This window comes from Giraffa tippelskirchi, chromosome 5, assembly GCF_054371585.1.
Source record: "Giraffa tippelskirchi isolate mGirTip1 chromosome 5, T2T-mGirTip1v1.2.pri, whole genome shotgun sequence".
NCBI classification, from domain to species: Eukaryota; Metazoa; Chordata; class Mammalia; order Artiodactyla; family Giraffidae; genus Giraffa; species Giraffa tippelskirchi.
The window spans coordinates 42334699-42352102 of record NC_137279.1 but is presented as its reverse complement, the minus strand read 5'-3'; positions in this window follow the sequence as shown (position 1 = coordinate 42352102).

Here is a 17404-nt window from a genome sequence, read left to right as displayed (position 1 = left end):
TTCTGTGTCAGGCTCTAGGAGCCAGCAGTGACAAAGCAGACAAGCATGCCTGCCCCTGCAGAGATTAATTTGAATGAGAAGAGCTATCATTTGTTGAATTTCTGTAATGTCCGAAGCCCCTTACATTAATGATCTCTAATTCCCACAAAGACAAAATATAGGTGTCATTATTCTCATCTTCAAGATGAGAAGGTTGAGCCCCATATAATTAACTTGCAGCATCAGATGACTGTCTCCAAAACCCATGTACTTTCCATAACACCACAATGAAATATATTTGGCTAACACTACAAAGGGAGTTTTAGCAGAAATACCCTATATTTTGTCAGCAGAGGATTTCTTTTTCACTACTAGGACCTAGACAGACCTCTGAAGGATTGGGGATCTTCAGGTAGAAGATCACAAGGGCTGGATGGGAATATTATGGACTGCAAGGAAGAGGTCGCTCTCATAACTCTTGACTACAACCTGCTGTCTGGATCATCTGCAGGTAACTTACCTGTGGGGCCACAATAAAGTTTTTTCGGTTCAGAAGTTTACTTTGAACAGCAACTATACATTAAAACTAGCAGTTAAAATTGGGGATCCTTCCTTCCTCATTCATTCAAGAAATATTTCTTGAAACCTCTGTGTGTCAGGCACTATGCTAGGAACTGTGGAGAATTGGAGGTAAGACTTTGTTTCTGTTCTCAAGGAGGTGGCAATGTGAATATAGTGACTTCTTCCTACTCCTCCTCTGGCTGCTACCTTTGGGGTTCTCTTTGGGATAGTTATTTTTGTCTTATGTTTTATGGTTTGAACTTTTTCCTCTTCATTCATAATCCCAATTCATACATCCATTTGCACTGTTATTTTCAGTGGGACTCTTTCTATATAGGAGTTGGGTATTTGGGGAGACAATATAATGATTTATATTTTTAAAGAGAAATGACAGTGATTATCGAAGATATTGGGGAAATATTAAAAAGAGGAAGCGAGTCCTGAGGCGATGAGAAAAAAGAAAAACATCCTTGGAAGCTAAAGAATCTATGATCCTTAAAAGATAGGAAGAGACCCTCAAATAGAGAGAGAGGAGAAGAGACTCTTCAAAGAGGAAGAAGAAATCTTTGTAGCGAAGTAAAAAGAGCAACTAGGTGGGCAAAAGAAAATAAGAACACTCAGGAGAACACTTTCTTTAAATGGTTTTCCCTACCTTTGTTGAATTGTATGCTTGGACTTCACTGAGGGTGACTGGTCATGTCAACTTTAGGGTGTAGTACACCTCAATTATTTTTCAAAGAAAACAGAATTAAAACTGTATCAGCTCAGTGGTTTGGATGTCCTCAATAGATGAATACAGTGTATGTCTTAATAAGTTCAAAGACTTGAAATCAGACCCAGGGTTCCACAGAGGTTGGTTTGGATGTCCTCAATAGATGAACGCCGTGTATGTCTTAATAAGTTCAAAGACTTGAAATTAGACCCAGGGTTCCACAGAGATCTCAGTTCTTTATTCAATACACTGTGTCACCACTTCACCTGGGATGTGGGCTTGGAGATGTTGGGGGAGAAGACAGCAAGTTACCGGTAACAACCACATCTTTGCTTTTACTCTTTTTGGCTCCACCACACAGCATGTGGGATAAGTTCCCTGACCAGGAACCAAACCCACACCTCCTGCAATGGAAGCATGGAGTCCTAACCACTGGACCACCAAGAAAGTCCCTATTTTTACTTCTTAAAAAGCCCTCTGTGCAAAAGTGCTACAGTGAACACACATTGTTTTATTTCCACATATCCTTCATCTAGGCACAGCAATCAACTGTCTCTAAATTTTTTAGGATGTCTTCAAATCTCAAAGAGCTAACTTGTCTTATAGGTTTCTTCATCAAGTTTAAGCATATTGAGAATTCCTGAATATAACAGTCTCATCCTAGAGGCACATTCCTGTGCCTAGAATGGGGGTCTTAATATAAATAATACCCAGCTGTGCTATCTTCCTAATCTTCTCATAGGTGAAAGTGAAAGTGTTAGTTACTCAGTCGTGTCCAACTCTTTGTGACCCCATGGACTGTAGCCAACAAGGCTCCTATGTCCATGGAATTCTCCAGGCAAGAATACTGGAGTGGGTTGCCATTTCCTTCTCCAGGGGATCTTCCCAAGCCAGGGATCAAACATGGTTCTCCCACACTGCAGGCAGACTCTTTATCCACTGAGCCACCAGGGAAAGCCTTTCTCATAGGTAGGGCTGCTCAATCATCTCGGTTCTTTTAACAATTACCTGGGAATCTTGTTCACATGCAGAGTCCCAGACCCGATCCATATAATGATTCAGGAGGAGGATGGGGATGAGCCCAGGAATGTGCCCTTTAAAGGAGTCAACCAGGTAAATCTGATGCAGGGGATTCATGGTCAACATATTGAGAAAATCTGTGCAATTGTATTAGGGTTTGAGACAAATGTGCAGGGGGACCTCGTTACTCAGCTAAATTTATAGAGTGTATACATATGTGTCCATCTGTGCTAGGTAGAGGGGATACCATGGTGGGCCAAGGCTGTTCCTATGAAAAACAAGTAAATAATCACACAAATGAATGTAGAACTACTTCCGTGACAAATGACACAAAGAAGACGTACACGGTGCCATATGAAAACCTGTGACTAAGACATTTTCCCTAGTTCCAGATGTCAGGGAAGTCTTCCCCTGGAAGCTCCGTAGGTGTTACCTAGCCAAAAGGGGAGAGATGAACATTCCAGGCACAGAGAGACTAGCATGTCTAAAAGCCTTGTGGTAAGAGGAAGACTGGAGAGTCTGAGAAGCTGCCAAAAGTTACCCAGGGGACCGAATAACATGTAGCCCAATGTTGGCCAACCCCAATCAAGACTTCAAAACTCTAACATTCCATCCTTTTGGAAGGCTGATGAGATTGAAGAATTATTAATTTGCTGGAAGTGGCCCTTAATTTGCAACTAAATGTGAGCTGCTCTAAGACCTTGTCCGTTAACAGGCTAAAACTGGCAGGGCAGCTGGCATCCTGGGTCAGATAAATCACACATCCTTGGCCACCACAACTTGTACTAAGACTAGGCAACAGCTGTCTAAATCCCACAAGCCCCCAGAGAGGCTGGAGGAGATTGAATCCAATGTTGCCTTAGGAAGTAGAGAAAGATGGTGGGTAGAATATCAACAAATCAGCCCTCATCATCTATCTATCTATACATACATACACACACACATAGATATATATTGCTTCAGTTGTGTCCAACTCTTTGCGACCCCATAATTTGTTGTCTTCCAGGCTTTTCTGTCCATGGGATTCTCCAGGCAAGAATAATGGAGTGGGTTGCCATTTCCTATTCCAGGATATATATATATATCCTTCCTATGTGACTCTTATGGCAGAGAGTGAAGAAGAACTAAAGAGCCTCTTGATGAAGGTGAAGGAGGAGAATGAAAAAGTTGGCTTAAAGCTCAACGTTCAGAAAACCAAGATCATGGCATCTGGTCCCATCACTCCATGGGAAATAGATGGGTAAACAGTGGAAACAGTGTCAGACTTTATTTTTTTGGGTTCCAGAATCACTGCTGATGGTGACTGCAGCCATGAAATTAAAAGACACTTACTCCTTGGAAGGAAGGTTATGGCCAACCTAGATAGCATATTTAAAAGCAGAGACATTACTTTGCCAACAAAAGTCCGTCTAGTCAAGGCTATGGTTTTTCCAGTGGTCATGTATGGATGTGAGAGTTGGATGGTGAAGAAAGCTGAGCGCCGAAGAATTGATGCTTTTGAACTGTGGTGTTGGAGAAGACTCTTGAGAGTCCCTTGGACTGCAAGGAGATCCAATCAATCCATCCTAAAAGAGATCAATCCTGGGTGTTCATTTGAAGGTCTGATGTTGAAGCTGAAACTCCAGTACTTTGGGCACCTCATGCGAAGCGTTGACTCATTGGAAAAGACCCTAATGCTGGGTAGGATTGGGGGCGGGAGGAGAAGAGGACGACAGAGGATGAGATGGTTGGATGGCATCACCAACTCGATGAACACGGGTTTGGGTAGACTCCGGGAGTTGGTGATGGACGGGGAGGCCTGGTGTGCTGCGGTTCATGGGGTCGCAGAGAGTCGGACACGACTGAGCGACTGAACTGAACTGAACTGAACTGATGTGACTCCTGCTATATACATACATATATATATATATATATATATATATATATATATAGTGCCATGAGCATGATCTGTGACTCTGCCCTATTGGCTAGGGTTGGTTTGCTGATATTCTGCCCATCATCATATTCACGTGTGTGTGTGTGTGTGTGTGTGTGTGTGTGTGTGTGTGTGTGTGTATGTGCATCTGTTTTCTGCACACTCTTTTGAGATCTTTTCCAGCTCTGCTCCCCTCCTTCTTCCAGAGCCACTTCCTATGATCCAAGCGGCCTGGACTTTTCTTACGGTTTGCTCTTACAATGGCTCATCTGTCTTACCACAAAAGAACTGATATTCTCATTGGACAACATAGATAATTGTACCCCTCCCAGGATTTGTATTTTGAAAAAGGCCTGGAAAATCATAACTCAGAAGAGCAAATCAGTATATGTCAAATTTCTCAGCATTGTTGTGGTAGACACAAGGATAGACCCTATAATTTTTAGCTGGGCCCACAGTGCCCAAAATAAACACTATATCTCTCATCTTTCCTTATATCCTAGTGTTGCCCTGAGGCCAAGTTCTGACCAATGAGATGGGAGCAGACATGTTGGGTTACAGTATCTGGATGGATGTTTTCATAAAGGGAATTTGGCACTTAGATCCTTCCTCTTCTTGTTTGTCCTCTTTCCCAGCCTGGCTGTAATGACTGCCATCCTAGGTACCACCTTGGACCATGAAAGCAAGGGCCACAGAAGAAGGATAATAAAACAGGTAAGCTGGAAGAGGCTCATCTCTCTAGGAATGTAATGGAATACAGTCATCTCCCCTTTCCTGGACCATTTTCCTCTGGACTCGTGAGAGGGAAATAAATCCTATGTGGTTGAAGCCATTGTTATTTTTGGTTTCAGTTACTCACAGCCAAACCTAACTCTAACTGATGAAACCTTCATGGAGATTTGTCTTTCTTTTTTTCTTTCTTTTTTAATGGAAGAACTCAGTAAATTTTCTTCTTGGAGTTCCCTCAAATGTAGGCAACAACCTTCCCCATCTTCATGTGTGGCTGCTTCTTCAGGTCAACTCAAACTGAATTATAAGATGGAAAATGGACATGGACTCAGGGCATGAAGCCTTGGTCTGAAGCCAGTTTAGCCATAGGCTCTCCCACCATTTTCTCTCACTAGCTTCTGCTTCCTCACCTGAAAATAACCTCTAGGTTTTCTTCCAATTCTGATCATTTCTAAGACCAGGCATGCTAGGCTTCCCCCAATTTTTATACCCACTCTGCCAGTCAATGAAAATTGTTATTAGGATAAAGAATTGTCATCTCACCAACAACAGGTCGTGTTTTTAAAGTCTATTATTACTTGTTTGGAACTTGCAACACAATTTTCCACAAGTCCATAATATATATGAAGGTTAGGGTCTCAAGCAAACTCCAAGAAGGTGTTTAATCAACTTTCAGTTCAACTATAGTGCTGGGAGAGTCAAGGAACCAAAACAGTATGTAAAATATTGGTGTGGGGGGAAAAGGTGCTCAATTTCAAACTGGAGGAGGGGACAGAAACTTCTTTTCCTCTACCCATGGCAAAGAAGGGGACACCCCCTTCCTCAGCCTTGTATTCTGGTGGAGGGAATAATCACCTCCCAAGTAAAAGCACTTCCCTTTCACATCCAGATTCCTATGAAAGCTAAGAAAAATGGGAGTTTCATCAGGTGTCAAATACGACACCTATGAGACTGCTGCCTGGTTTTCTTCAGTCTAATTCTGACTTCATCTGAAAACCTTGTCCTATAGCTAAAAGAAAGGCCATTTTCTGGGCATGTCCCAATTCCCTTAAGCAGACATTATGCAGAAGCCCTGAGACAGGTAGAGGGAGGAAGGGTGCTCTCTTTTAAGGAAATGATGCTTTTATGGCCAAGTCTGACTTCTCTTGTTGATTGCATGGACACAGAGCCTGGGCATCATCTGGTTCAACCAAGAGAGCTTAGTGATGGAGAAGCAGGGAGGGGAAGGCCTGATTTCTTACACTGCATGGACGGGGGTAGTATCTTTTTCTTCCTATCCTGATGAATGTCAGAGTGTTCAGAAGGAAGTCACAGTTCTCTGATGGACTCTGATCTGCTCCGCTCTGGTTCTTTTTAACTGGTCAATATTATTATATGTAAATGACACCTCACTAAAGCTTAAAAGTAATAATAAAAAGAAAATGAAAACAAAACAAAGCAAACAAAAAACCCTAGAAAATGGTAAGAAATCTAGAATAGCTATATGATAAGCAAAAGGAGATCTTTCCAAGAACCCCCTCCCAGAGGACCTCCCCTTCCCTTAGAAAGGGCAGTCCACACCCTGTACCGCTAATGCTCATCTTTTCTCTGTTGAAAAGCAATCTTCATCCAAGGTGTTCCCTCCATCTACCCTGACTGAACATAGCCTGCGTTTCCACGCACTTGCACGAGCTTCGCCTCTGTCTGCCAAAGCCTTCCCCCCATTCCCTCTCTCGTCCAGATGCCACTGTCTACAGGAAGTCTTCCCAGCTCTCAGGACGCCACTCTCCCATGTTCCCTCTCTCCTAGCACCTTGGCATACGTCATGGTGTCCCCACATGAGAGACTAAGTTCCTTGACCATGTTGACTCTGGTGACCAGCAAAGTGACCCCACACACAGTAAGGTTACTGATGGTCAATGAATGTGTGAGTGTTCCTTCTTCTCTGCTCCTTCTCACAGCGTTGTTGGAACCCTGCTCAGGGCCCATCTCTTCCAAAATAGGTATCTCTCTTGTCTAAATTCCTATTGTCCCTCTTATTTGTGCTATTAATTGTGGAACATAATAATTTGCTACCCTGCATTGTTGTCTGCTCATCCCTGTGTGTCTGGCCTCACTGATTCCACTGACTGCTGCTAAAAGGTCAAGACATCTCTGTGGGGGAGAAAAGTGCTCAGTTTCAAACTGTGATTCCCTTGGATTCTAAGGCAACAGACCATGTACATGGTAGGCAATCGATGAATGATTGATGGATAAGTATATGAATCCAAAATTGGCTTCTTTCAATTGTGACCCAGTGAAGATTTACATTACCTTGGATAGTTTTTGATATTTAAAACAAAAAAATAAACAAAAAAGCTTTATATGATTCCACCCATGTGGTGTCATGAGCTATCCTTACACTTTCTATATGTAAAGTTTCTATATGTAACTTCCGAAGGGGCAGTTAGGCCTAGGGTTTCAGAGCATGGGTTCTGGAGTCAGGCTGTCTGGGCCTGAAAGTAGCCTTCCTTCTTGCTAGCCTTCGGCATCTAAACTTATGATAGACTTATTTGCTTCCTCTGTAAAATTGAGATAATAATCAGTTCAGTTCAGTCACTCAGGGTCTGACTCTTCGTACCCCATGGACTGCAGCACACTAGGCTACCCTGTCCATCACCAACTCCCAAAGCTTGCTCAAACTCATGTCCATCAAGTGGGTGATGCCATCCAACCATCTCATTCTCTGTTGTCCCCTTCTCCTCCTGCCTTCAATCTTTCCCAGCATCAGGGTCTTTTCAGTTCTTTGCATCAGGTGGCCAACGTACTGGAGTTTCAGCTTCAGCATCAGTTCTTCCAATGAACACCCAGGACTGATTTCCTTTAGGATGGACTGGTTGGATCTCCTTGCAGCCCAAGGGACTCTCAAGTTTTCTCCAACACCACAGTTCAAAAGCATCAATTCTTCGGCACTCAGCTTTCTTTATAGTCCAGTTCTCATATTCATACATGGCTACTGGAGAAATCATAGCTTTGAGATGGATCTTTGGTGGCAAAGTAATGTCTCTGCTTTTTAATATATTGTCCAGGTTGGTCATAGCTTTTCTTCCAAGGAGCAAGCTTATTTTAATTTCATGGCTGCAGTCACCATCTGCAGTGATTTTGGAGCCCAAGAAAATAAAGTTTCTCACTATTTCCACCGTTTCCCCATCTATTTGCCATGAAGTGATGGTACCAGATTTCATGATCTTAGTTTTATGAATACTGAGTTTTAAGCCAATGTTTTCACCCTCTTCTTTCACTTTCATAAAGAGGCTCTTTAGTTCTTCTTCACTTTCTGCCATTAAGGGTGGTGCCATCTGCATATCTGAGGTTATTGGTATTTCTCCTGGCAATCTTGATTCCAGCTTGTGCTTCATCCAGCCTGGTGTTTTGCACGATATATTCTGCATATAAGTTAAATAAGTAGGGTGACAATATACAACCTTGACATATTCCTTTCCCTATTTGGAACCAGTCTGTTGTTCTATGTCTGGTTCTAACTGTTGCTTCTTGACCTGCATGCAGATTTCTCAGGAGGCAGCTCAGGTGGTCTGGTATTCCCATCTCTTTAAGAATTTTCCACAGTTTGTTGTGATCCACACAGTTAAAGGCTTTGGGGTAGTCAGTAGAGCAGAAGTAGATGCATTTCTGGAACTCTCTTGCTTTTTTGATGATCTAACAGATGTTGGCAGTTTGATCTCTGGTTCCTCTGCCTTTTCTGAATCCAGCTTGAACATCTGGAAGTTCACAGTTCATGTACTGTTGAAATCTGGCTTGGAGAATTTTGAGTATTACTTTGCTGGCATGTGAAATGAGTGCAGCATGTGGTAGTTTGAACATTCTTTGGCATTGCCTTTCTTTAGGATTGGAATGAAAACTGACCTTTTCCAGTCCTGTGGCCACTGCTGAGTTTTCCAGATTTGCTGGCATATTGAGTGCAGCACTTTCACAGCATCATCTGTGAAGGTTTGAAATAGTTCAACTGGAATTCTATCACCTCCACTAGCTTTGTTCATGGTGATGCTTCCTAAGGCCCACTTGACTTTGCATTCCAGGATGTCTGGCCCTAGGTGAGTAATCACACCATCGTAGTTATCTGAGTCATGAAGATCTTCTTTGTATAGTTCTTCTGTGTATTCTTGCCACCTCTTCTTAATATCTTCTGCTTCTGATAGGTTCATACCATTTCTGTCCTTTATTGAGCCCATCTTTGCAAGAAATATTCCCTCGGTATTTCTAATTTTCTTGAAGAAATCTCTAGTCTTTCCCGTTCTATTGTGTTCCTCTACTTCTTTGCACTGATCACTGAGGAAGGCTTTCTTATGTTTCCTTGCTATTCTTTGGAACTCTGCATTCAAATGGGTATATCTTTTTCTCCTTTGCTTTTCACATCTCTTCTTTTCTCAGCTATTTGTAAGGCCTTCTCAGATAACCATTTTGCCTTTTTGTATTTCTTTTTCTTGGGGATTGTCTTGATCACTGCCTTCTGTACAATGTCACAAACCTCCGTCCATAGTTCTTCAGGCACTCTATCAGATTTAGTCCCTTGAGTCTATTTCTCACTTCCACTGTATAATCCTAAGGGATTTGATTTAGGTCATATCTGAATGGTCTAGTGGTTTTCCCTACTTTCTTCAATTTAAGTCTGAATTTGGCAATAAGGAGTTCATGATCCGAGCCACAGTCAGCTCCCAGTCTTGTTTTTGCTGACTGTATAGAACTTCTCCATCTTTGGCTGCAAAGAACATAATCAATCTGATTTCGGTATTGATCATCTGGTGATGTGCATGTGTAGAGGTTTCTCCTGTGTTGTTGGAAAAGGGTGTTGGCTATGACCAGTGCGTTCTCTTGGCAAAACTCTGTTAGCCTTTGACCTGCTTCTTTTTTGTACTCCAAGGCCTAATTTGCCTGTTACTACAGGTATGTCTTCTCCTACTTTTGCATTCCAGTCCCCTATAATGAAAAGGATACCTTTTTTGGGTTTTAGTTCTAGAAGGTCTTGTAGGTCTTTATAGAACCATTCAACTTCAGCTTTTTCAGCATGACTGTTTGGGGCATAGACTTAGATTACTGTGATATTGAATGTCTTCCTCAATGAAACAATGAGCCATGCCGTGTAGGGCCACTGAAGATGGATGAGTCATGGTGGAGAGTTCTGAGAAAACGTGGTCCGCTGGTGAAGTCAATGGCAAACCACTTTAGTATTCTTGCCTTGAGAACCCCATGAACAGAATGAAAAGGCAAATAGATATGACACTGAAAGATGAACTCCCCAGGGCAGGAGGTTCCCAGTCTTCATGACCCAGATAACCATGATGGTGTGATTACTCACCTAGGGCACACCACTGGAGAAGAGTAGAGAAATAACACCAGAAAGAATGAAGACATGGAGCCAAAGTGAAAACAATGCCCAGTTGTGGATGTGACTGGTGATGGAAGTAAAGTTCGATGCTGTAAAGAACAATACTGCACAGGAACCTGGAATGTTAGGTCCATGAATCAAGGCAAATTGGAAGTGGTCAAACATGAGATGGCAAGAGTGAACATCGACATTTTAGGAATCAGTGAACTAAAGTGGACTGGAATGGGTGAATTTAACCCAGATGACCATTATATGGGCAAGAACCCCTTAGAAGAAATGGAGTAGCCATCATAGTCAACAAGAGTCCAAAATGCAGTACTTGGATGCAATCTCAAAAACAACAGAATGTCTGTTCATTTCCAATATAATGATACTAGGAATGTATTAGTCACGGCTCTTCAGAGAAACAGAACCAATAGGATATATAGAGATAGATGTATTATCTATAAGAGGAAATTTATTATAGGAATTGTCTCATGCTGTTATGGAGGCAGAGAAGTCCCATAATTTGCCATCTGCAAGTGGAAAACCAGAAAAGCCAGGGGTAATTCAACCTGAATCCAAAGGCCTGACAATCAGGCAGCTGATGGTTTAAGTCCTAGTCTGTTTCTGAAAACCCTAGAATCCAGAGCAGCAGTGCCTGAGGGCTGGAGGAAATGGCTGTCCTGCTCAAACCGAGAGTAGGAATTTGCTGTTCCTCTGCTTTTTTGCTCTACTCAGGCCGTCAACGTGCTAGATGATGATGTCCACCTGCTTTGGTGAGGGTGATGCCCTTTATTTAGTCTACTGATTCAAATGCTAGTCTCTTTCAAAGACACTCGGAGGGACACAGCCAGAATAATGTTTTACCAGCCATCTGGGCATCCCTTAGTCCAGTCACGTTGACACATAAAAGTAATCATCTCAGGATTTACCTCCTTAAGTTGTTAAACAGGGAATATAAAGTAGGTAGTAAACATGTAATATAAAGTAGGTAATAAACAGGCAATATAAAGGCTTCCCCAGTGGTTCAGTTGGTAAAGAGTCTGCCTGCAGTGTGGGAGACCCGGCTTCAATCCCTGGGTCCAGAAGATCCCCTTGAGAAGGGAATGGTTTCCCACTCTAGTATTTTTGCCTGGAGAATTCCGTGGACAGAGGAGCCTGGTGGGCTACATAGTCCATGGGATCACAAAGAGTTGGACACATCTGAGTGACTAACACTAAGCATAAAGTAGAAAACAGAAAAGAAAAGTGATCATATTGAATACTTGGCATAGTATTTGGCTTATTGTGCTTGATAACTGCAGTTATTATTGGCCAGTGTAGCTGCTAATATGATGCCAGAAGGTTTACACAGAACAAGAGCTCTTGGGAAAGCCAGGGATCAGTGATCCTGGTCGTCATTCCACTCACTCATGTGTTACTATGAGGAAAGGCACAACAATAACTTTTGGAACCAGGAAGTCAAGCACCCTGGCAGGTAGTGTCATGCTCTGTGACTGTATATAAGGCCGTCTGATACTCATGATACATTTCAGGAACTTCAGCAAAGGGGGTCTACCCTTCAGTGAGGTCAGTGGGTGCAATGCCATGTAGATGGTAGGTATGAAAGACTAAATGCTATCATTTATTAATCCCCCCAAACAAGCTGCCAGCTAGCTATGGTACGGATACTGCAAAAGCCCATTTGCCTAAAGGATTTGCTCCTTGAGAATATAAAAGTGTTCTCATTACTCGGTGTAGAAATGAATATAAATTGTAATCCAGTTTATGCAAAAAAAAAAAAAAATTGCATTTTCCTACCTTCCAGCTCCTCCTCAAAGTACAACAGAGGCAAAATTGTCGTTCTTCATTTCTGCCTTTTGGGTTGATCCCTGCACGGTAGCCACAGGAAAATGTAATCTTTCTAGAATGGTGTGGAAAGATACAGTACCTCAGAGAGCAGAAAATCTGGCAAATTTTATACAGGGTATAAAGGTTCATTGTTCTACACGTTTGCCTACCTGTCTGCCTGCCTACCTGAGCGTGTGTGTCTGTCTCGTGCCAGCCAACAGCTCGATAGCCATCTCAACCAGCAGAAGCCACATGGGGTGGGGGGTACTTAGGCCAGGATAGTCAATGCTAAGGTTTCCCCCAAAATCTCTGACCTGCGAAAATGGGGTCTGTGCCAGCTTGACTCCCACAGCTGGATTAAGACTGAGAGGAAAGGAAGCCTTCACCAGTCAGCAATGGGAACTGCAGCTGCAGCATCACGAGAAATGCAGGACCATATAGGTCTGAGGCAATTGACCTGCCTACGGGCCACAGCTGGGCGCAAGGGGCCTCTGAGGAAGTCAGAGGGTGGTGAGAAAGCCCACAGTACACCACTGAGTCACTTCAATGGGGATGCCAGGATAAAGAGCTCCAGACCCGGGCCCGCCATCTGCCCAGAACAGCCCATTCGAGCCCAGCGTTGGCGGCCCTTTGCCCGAAGCCTGGGGACAGGCGTCTCCCTGCCCTGACTGTTCCATGTGTAGCCATTTTCCTTGAGCTAGACTTCAGGGGGTGGGGGTGTCTCTGTTCTCTGCAAGAGCTTTTTCTAAAACATTTATCGGACGTCAGTGCTAGAGAGGTTTAGCTCAAGCAAACCCTGAAGGCACAGTGTTGGAAGGATCATCCTTGATGAAAAAAAAAACGATAGTGTCCTGATCACAATCCAAAATCATTGTCACTGGACTCTGTACTCCTTGGAACCAGGGTACTTCTTTTTAAAAAGGATGTCAACAAGTGGGAGACTGTGCAGGGGAAAGGAGTTAGTACGACGAGGACGTCCGAAACCAGCTCACACATGCAGTGAAGAAACTAGGTTTTCTTTTTACCTTGAAAGGCATGTACGTATGTAGAACTGACACACTGGACATGCACCTGACTTGAATCCTGTTCTTTCAAGAAAGAACCAGGATTGGCAGAAGTTACCAGGAACTAGGTTTTAGTTCAGTGTTTCCCAACAGTGGAATGCTCCCCTGCAAGGAAGGGAGGACACAGCCCCTGGCTAGCTGACCTTGTCTCCAGGAGATGGGAGTTTGAACTCAAGGACTTCTGGCATTATTGTTAGAAGCAATGGACACAGTGAATTCATCCATGGTGATTCCCCATTAGTTTCAGGCCCTCAATTAAGGAGCAGAAAAGAAGTTGAAAATTAAGCAGACCCTCTCAACCCTGGAAGACTTCAGATAAGTGGTCCAGCAAGGAAAGGATCATGACATGCCTCCAGATTCTCGTCTCATCTACACCTGTCCCTGAGACCAGTAAGACCAGGCCTCTCCCGCCTGCCAATATAGGAGATATAAGAGATGCCAGTTTGATCCCTGGTTGGGAAGAGCCCCTGTAGGAAGAAATGGCAACCCACTGCAGTGTTCTTACCTGGGAAATCCCATGGGCAGAGGAGCCTGGCGGGCAACAGTCCCTGGGGTCACAAAGAGTCAGACAGGTCTGAGTGACTGAGCACGCAGACACTGACAGGGGAATGATGCAGTGGGACCTCCCCTCGCTGAGCAGAGCCTCAGAGGGGTGTCCTCTTGCCTCCTTTTAAGTAGATGGAAAATACAGGCAAGGAATTTTAGTTTTTAAAGCCTAGGATGCACTGACTGGCACCAGATCTTTTTCCAAGGTAAAGACAAGTTCCACCTCTTGCCCCACACTGGGGAAGTACAAAGGAATGGGTAAACTCTGAAAGCTGTAAGGGCAGTCTGGCAGTACATGCCTCCGGACCTTCTTTTCTTACTGCCCACCACATCAGGAGTATTTGTGAAGACCATACACCTCTGCGGTCCTGCCAGAGCAAACAAACAGAACCACGTGGCCTGTGTCCTCTTCTCTCTACCCTGGTCCCATCCACCATCCACATACCTAACAGCAACTCTGCAAAGGACAGGGGTGGTGGAGAGAAAGCAGGCAAGTCTCCCCACACCACACGCACACACTTTCTGGACTCAGTTTCCCAAAACAGCATCACAGAAAGCAACTTTTGAAGTCTGCCTGTCAGGGCCTGGTGACCAAGGTGACACATAGGTAACTTGTTACTTCCACTGATGACAGGAATACCACTTTCCCAAATAGACCTTCCATTAAAAAAAAAGTTCTTTTTCATTATTTTCTTATTATGTCCTCACCCAGGATAAGAATTCAATTCCAGTGAAACAGCAAAGGGTCAGAATGACTTTAAATGAAAGGAATGGAGGGATATTTCTATATGCCCCCATTCAGGGCCTCTGGCTTCTTGAAGAAACCAGAGCCTTTCCACAGAATGTTTTTCTGTCCAATACGCAGGGTCCCTGGTGAGGCACAAAATGATGTCCTGTGGACCTCTCAGGCCACTGTGACGGATGGGTAGGGTGCTCAGTGTGGGGCCGGGTACGCTGTGTGTGGTGTTAGGCAGGCATCCACCCATGTTCCCACCACTATGACCAGCCTGGAGACCTTGCCCAGCCCTCCTCTCTCCCAGTTCTTGGCCTCCACTGCAGAGCGGTGCATTCTGTCTGCTTCCCACTGCAAACAGAGACTGCCATTGAGCCATTTTCCTCCACACTGCACACAGTTTCTGCTGCCAAGATGTCACCATGCAACACATCCCCTCACCCCCTCCTCTCCAGGGCTGGCCGAACAGAACCCTGCTGTCCCTGAGCACGTGCGTGAACGTGGGATCAGTAGTCCAGCCCTCCCCAGCCCTCTGCAGAGCGGACCACAGCGTGTTTGCCCAAGGGGTTCAGAGAGCGGACAGCTTGGGGGCAGTTCTATTTTTCAGATCTGGATCAGCTCACGCTGCCTGCCAAGCTGCACCTTCTCTTTTGTGGGCAGGTAAACCTCCATGTGAGCCTCTCTAATCTTGAGCAAAGTAGCTGGCAGCCTGGGGTTGACCTGTTCCACCTCTTGCCCCAGCCAGGCTTCTGACTGGTCATTGTGCTGCTAGACAAGGCTGCCCTGTCCTTTTACCTTGGGGCCCCTTCTCTGCTGCAAGGTACAGTTTGCTTCAATCTGCCTTTCCTTGTTTCCTGAGTTAGACCCGTCATCCTCCTTGCTTGGACAGAGGTCCCTAACCTCCCTCCCCTCTTGGCTGCCATCCTTGCTCTAAGCTTCCCCTCTCCCCAACACCGCCCCCCCCCCACCCCGAGCTCCAGGCTTGGGCAGAACCAACCACAGTCCTCCATAGCCATTTCAATTCCCTAGCACGTGTAGAAAAACCGATGAAAACATTGTCCTTTTCGCCCTGAGCCTTTAACCTGGGTGGAAGAATTCTGTTCTCCTTCTTTCTGCACAGAAACACCAGACCTCCCTAGGCATGGACTGAACAGCTTCCTGAGTTCCCCGTGGTCCACACCTCCTCTAGCCCCACCCCGAGCCACAAGCTCCATCTGCCAGAAGCGTCCCTCCCTCTAGAGAACCACTCACTCTCCGCTTTCAACCTGCTGCCACAGCACCCTTCTCTGAAGGGGCCTCAGTACGCAAGCCCAGCCCAGCCCAGCACAGCCCAAAGGGACATGGTGTACTCGAGTTATTCATTACTCAAGTTAGAGGAGGTCACAGAGCAGGAAGCACTGGAAAGCAAGGGGAAAGGTGGCCTAGAGGGTGGGGAATTAGTCAGGGTGACCTTCTCAGGGAACTCAGAGCCCTGGCAGGAGGGGCTATCACAGTGGGAAGGTCCTAGCAGCAGCCTCAAGGTTAGACAAGGTCAAATGGAAACAGCTAATTATAATTAAGCTGGTTGCTCAATAGCTCTTGTTATGTACTAGGCAACTGCACTTAGGGCTTTCCCACATTTCCCATTTAATCCTTGCAACACTGTATCATTCCAATTTTACAACTGAGAGACCTGGCCCTGGAGGGAACAAGGGACTTGCTCAAGGTCACACAGCTAGCAAGTACTGAAGCTGGGTGAATGCAGGTCTGTCTTGCCCTTCACCAGGTTGCTCTTTTTGGTGACATGGTTCAGTCAGTTGCTCAGTTGTGTGTGACTCTTTGTGACTCCATGGACTGTAGCCCACCAGGCTCCTCCGTCCATGGAATTCTCCAGAAAAGAATACTGGAGTGGGTTGCCATTTCCTTCTCCAGGGGATCTTCCAAACCCAGGGATCGAACCCATGTCTCTTGCATTTTGGGCAGATTCTTTTCCATCTGAGCCAGCAGGGAAGTCCAACATGGTTAGATGAGTGAAACAATTCTAGACAGTCTAGAATGGAAGATGAAGTTTGAATCTGGTTCCCATAGAGCTGAGATCATGCTTTCCAGTGGCAATACCAGGTTTGGGTAGAAACACAGAGGTTCCTATAAGCCAGGGGGAGGTTGATTCAGAATGAGATGCTGTGTGAAGGCATGCCCCTCAAAACTTGTCAGAACCTGGCAAGAGTTTACCTGCAGGGGAAGGAGAATGAACAAAGCTGGGGAGGTAAAGTTTGAGGGGAGTTTATCCTCCCCTAAAGATAGCAGGGAAGAAGTACCTAAAGGCCAGCAGAAAAAGCTCATCCTTGCCGGACACAGGATCAGGCCAACTGGCACTTGCCACAGCTCTAGAGAGTAAGGTAGGATACCTCTTTTTTAAGGAGAAAATGAGGGTTCTAATGAAAAACCTGGCAATGTGAGCCTTTCTCTGTATACTTTGTTGTACTACATACTTGTACTGGAAGAGAGAGAGAGAAGTAGAGCAAGGGAGGGAGGGGTGCGTAAGGGGAGTTTGCACAAAGGAGGGTGCCCCACTCTCACTCAAACCCCCATCCCTTCCCATTCCATCTTTCCCACCACTCATCCTCTTTCGCTGATTCTGCCCACAGGTTTTTCCCGGTCTTGCACAAAGCAGGCACTCCATAAACACATGCCCTTCCCCGTGACCTGTCCTGCTGGCGAGTCCTCCACGAGGTAACTTCTGCTGGGAGGGGACCGGGACATCATCCCCACAGGTGAAGCTTCTTCCTGCAGTTCTACCACCAGCTTGGGGCTTTTCCAACACAAACACTGCAGGGGCAAAGCAGGGGGCGGCTTCCTTTCTCTGCAGAGCAGTTCTCCAAGTTGCCCTTGACCCAGGCCTATATGCAGCAGCCCCACTGGGGCTGGGTGGATGGATGGCTGCTTCTGCATTTCAGGAATTTTCAGGTTTGCCCAGGTCAGGTAGGTGGGC